The sequence below is a fragment of the Mandrillus leucophaeus genome, unplaced genomic scaffold (assembly GCF_000951045.1).
Source record: "Mandrillus leucophaeus isolate KB7577 unplaced genomic scaffold, Mleu.le_1.0 Scaffold101, whole genome shotgun sequence".
Classification (NCBI taxonomy): Eukaryota; Metazoa; Chordata; class Mammalia; order Primates; family Cercopithecidae; genus Mandrillus; species Mandrillus leucophaeus.
Window position 1 is genome coordinate 4041287 of NW_012098210.1, and position 4054 is coordinate 4045340.

A 4054-nucleotide genomic window follows, 5' to 3' on the forward strand; every position below is an offset into this window, starting at 1 on the left:
AAAAAAAAAAAGGAAAAGGAAAAAAGAGAAATAAATGTATTTTATCATCTGTAAATTGTATACCATATATCCCTTATATCAGAGAAATTTGTAATAAATGTATATATTAATACATATGCACATTTTTTTCTGGAAAGTTGGCTGTACAAACATCCGTTAAACACCACTGGATGGCTACCTCACATTCCTAAAGAACATGCGTCTCATTTCCACCCAGATTAACGCATTGCCTTTATTTGTGTGTGTGTGTGTGTGTGTGTTTTATTTTGAGACAGAGTCTCCTGTCGCCCAGGCTGAAATGCAGTGATGCAATCTCGGTTCACCTGCAGTCTTGGCCTCCCGGGCTCAAGTGATCCTCCCACCTCAGCTTCCTAAGTAGCTGGGATTTTGAGATGGAGTCTCAGTCCCCCAGCCCAGAGTGCAGTGACCTGATCTTGGCTCACTGCAACCTCTGCCTCCTGGGTTCAAGTGATTCTCCTGCCTCAGCCTCCCAAGTAGCTGAGATTACAGGTGGCCACCACCATGCCTGGCTAATTTTTGTATTTTCAGTAGAGACATGGTTTCACCATGTTGGCCAGACTGGTCTCGAACTCCTGACCTCAATGGATATATATCAGTCTCCAAAAAAAAGAGTATCTATATATATATTTTAGGATCTGATTCCCCTTATTATCTGCGTAGTATCACTGCTATCTCCCTACTCAAGACACCCTCTTCTCTCCTCTGGATTATTGCAGTCATCTCCTGGTGGGCCCTGCTCTGATACTCTTGCCTTCTTACCCAACAGCCTAAGTGGTCCTTTAAAAAAGTCAGATGACAGCCAGGCATGGTGGCTCGCACCTGTAATTCCAGTGCTCTTGGACGTCGAGGCAGAAAGATTGCTTGAGCCAGGATTTCAAGGCTGCAATGAGCTGTGATCATGCCACTGCACTCCAGCCCGGGCAACAGAGCAAGACCCTATCTCTACTATAAAACAAGTCAGATAAGACATTACAAAGTCCTTCTTCTGTCCAAAACCCTCTGTTCCGGGCTGAATTGTGTCCCCCTCCAATTCAGTTCATATGTTGAAGTTCTAAGCCCCAGTACCTCAAAATGTAACTGTATTTGGGGATAGAGTCTTCAAAGAGGCAATTACATTAAAATGAGGTCATTAGGGTGGGGTTTAACACATTATGACTTATGCGTTCATTAGAAGAGGAAAATTGAGGCCAGGTGCAATGGCTCATGCCTGTAATCCCAGCACTTTGGGAGGCCAAGGTGGGCAGATCACTAGAGCCCAGCAGTTTGAGACCAGCCTGGGCAACATAGCAAAACCTCGACTCTATAAAAAAATATAAAAATTAGCCAGGGCCGGGCGCGGTGGCTCAAGCCTGTAATCCCAGCACTTTGGGAGGCCGAGGTGGGTGGATCACGAGGTCAGGAGATCGAGACCATCCTGGCTAACATGGTGAAACCCCATCTCTACTAAAAATACAAAAAACTAGCTGGGCGTGGTGGCGGGCGCCTGTAGTCCCAGCTACTCGGAGGCTGAAATGGGAGAATGGCGTGAACCCGGGAGGCGGAGCTTGCAGTGAGCCAAGATCACACCACTGCACTCCAGCCTGGGAGACACAGAGAGATTCCGTCTCAAAAAAAAAAATTAACCAGGCGTGGTGGTGCGCACCTGTAGTCCCACCAGCTATTTGGGAGGCTGAGGTGGGGGAATCACTTGAGCCCTGGAGGTCGAGGCTACAGTGAAAAAAAAGAAGAGGCCAGGCACAGTGGCTCACGCCTGTAATCCCAGCACTTTGGGAGGCCAAGGTAGGTGGATCACTTGAGGTCAGGAGTTCGAGACCAGCCTGGCCAACATGGTGAAACCCCTTGTGTCTACTAAAAATACAAAAACTAGCTGGGCGTGGTGGTAGGCGCCTGTAATCCCAGCTACTCTGGAGGCTGAAGCAGGAGAATTGCTTGAACCCAGGAGGTAGAGGTTGCAGTAAACCAAGATCATGCCACTTCACTCCAGCCAGAGTGAGACTCTACCACAAAAAAAAAAAAAAGAAGAAGGAAATTGGACGCCACACATAAAGGGAAGATCGTGTGAAGTTATAGAAGAACACTGCCATCTCTACAAGCCAAGGAAAGAGGGCTGAGGAGAAACCAACCCTGCTGACATCTTGGTCTTGGACTTTAAGCCTCCAGAATGGCAAGAAAATTAGTTTCAGTTGTTTAAGTCACCCCGTCTGGGGTACTTCGTTATGACAGCCCTAGCAAACTATCACATTCACCAATGGCTCCCGATTTCACCCAGATAAAAAGCCAAAGTTCTTACTCAAACTTACCAACCCTAAACTTAACAAACTTGGTGTCCACTGCTTGTTCAGCCAACTGGAAGGCTGCAGAATTCCCACTGTTAGGTGGAAACTGGATCAACAGAGTTAGTGTTCAACAAGAAAAATCCAACATTGGAAAGAAAGTTAACCTTAATGATTTAATAAACTAAAGATCTCACCTCAGAAAGTTTAGCCAACTCTGTCTCCTTCCCTTTGTGACACTCTGCCACTCCATGGGGATCATGGGAACAATTCTTAAGCACTTTGCAGACTGGGCAAGGACACATAGCGCCCCTAAGTCAGAACTGGGTCTCAATGGTGGATTAAAGGCAGAGATACAGAAACCTGTGCAATTATCTGATGGTTTATGGCTCATTTCAACCAAAAGACCATTCCTAGCCCATTGGCACTCTTTTCATTGAGAGGTCAAAAGTGCTGAAAGGAGGCTGGGAAAACTGGTTGGCTCCTGTCTGGGGCAGGCAACTGATACAGGAGATTAGCTGGTTCCTGTAATTGGCACGGTACCTCCCCATGAAGAGAGGGCAGACAGATTTAAATGAGCTGTGTTTGGGAGGAGGTGGGGAAGGAAAGGAGAGATGATTTGGATGGAGAGCATACATGAAGATGTAGTGGAGGCTGGACGCGGTGGCTCATGCCTGTAATGCCAGCACTTTGGGAGGCCAAGGCAGGCAGATCACCTAAGGTCAGGAGTTTGAGACTAGCCTGGCCAACATGGTGAAACCTTGTGTCTACTAAAAATACAAAAAAATCGGGGCAGCCTGGCCATCATGGTGAAACCCTGTCTCTGCTAAAAATACAAAAATTAGCTGGTCATGGTGGTTCACACCTGTAATTTCAGCTACTCAGGAAGCTGAGGCAGGATAATCACTTGGACCCGGGAGGTGGGGATTGTGGTGAGCCAAGATCACACCATTGCACTCCAGCCTGGATGATAGAGTGAGACTCCGTCTCAAAAAAAAAAAAAAAAAAAAGATGTACTGGATGTCATTGGTGCCATCCAGACTCTGTTTATCTGCTGTCTCAGTCAGCTCAAGCTACCATAAAGTACCACAAGCTTTGGCTTAGACAACAGAAATGTGTTTTCTCATAGCTCTGGAGGCTAGAAGTCCAAGATCGAGGCACGTGCAGGATTGGTTTCTTCTGAGTCTCTCTCCTTGGCTTGCAGATGGCCATAGTCTCTCTGTGTCCTCAAATGCTCTTTCTTCTGTGCATATGTATTCCTGGTGTCTCTCTGTGCATCCTAATTCCTCTTCTTATGAGGATATCAGTCAGATTGGATTAGGGGCCAACCTAACAGCCTCATTTTAAGTTAATTACCTCTTCAAAAGCCCTGTCTCAGAGTCACATTCTGAGGCACTGGAGGTTAGGGTTTCTACATATGACATTTTGGAGGACAACTAAGCTCATACGGCTGCCTGGTGCATCTTTCCCCCAGCTGCAGGGGGTGATGGTTGATAATGACTCACAATTGCCCCATTTTCTAGAGAGTTATTTTTGGCCAACTGGGGTCGCCTTGCCTGGGAGGTTACCCACCCCCAGCAGCCTGCAACCAGTGCTGTGTGACTCTGTTGCATAAAGGCTAGTCCTCTTGCCCCAGAGTGAGACCAACACTGTGATGCTGTTCATACTTCTGATCTCTCTGTGGGATTATGCTAAGGCTAGATTCTAGATGAAAACGACATCTTTGCTCAGCTTCTTCCTCTGCTGCATGTGGCTTCCCT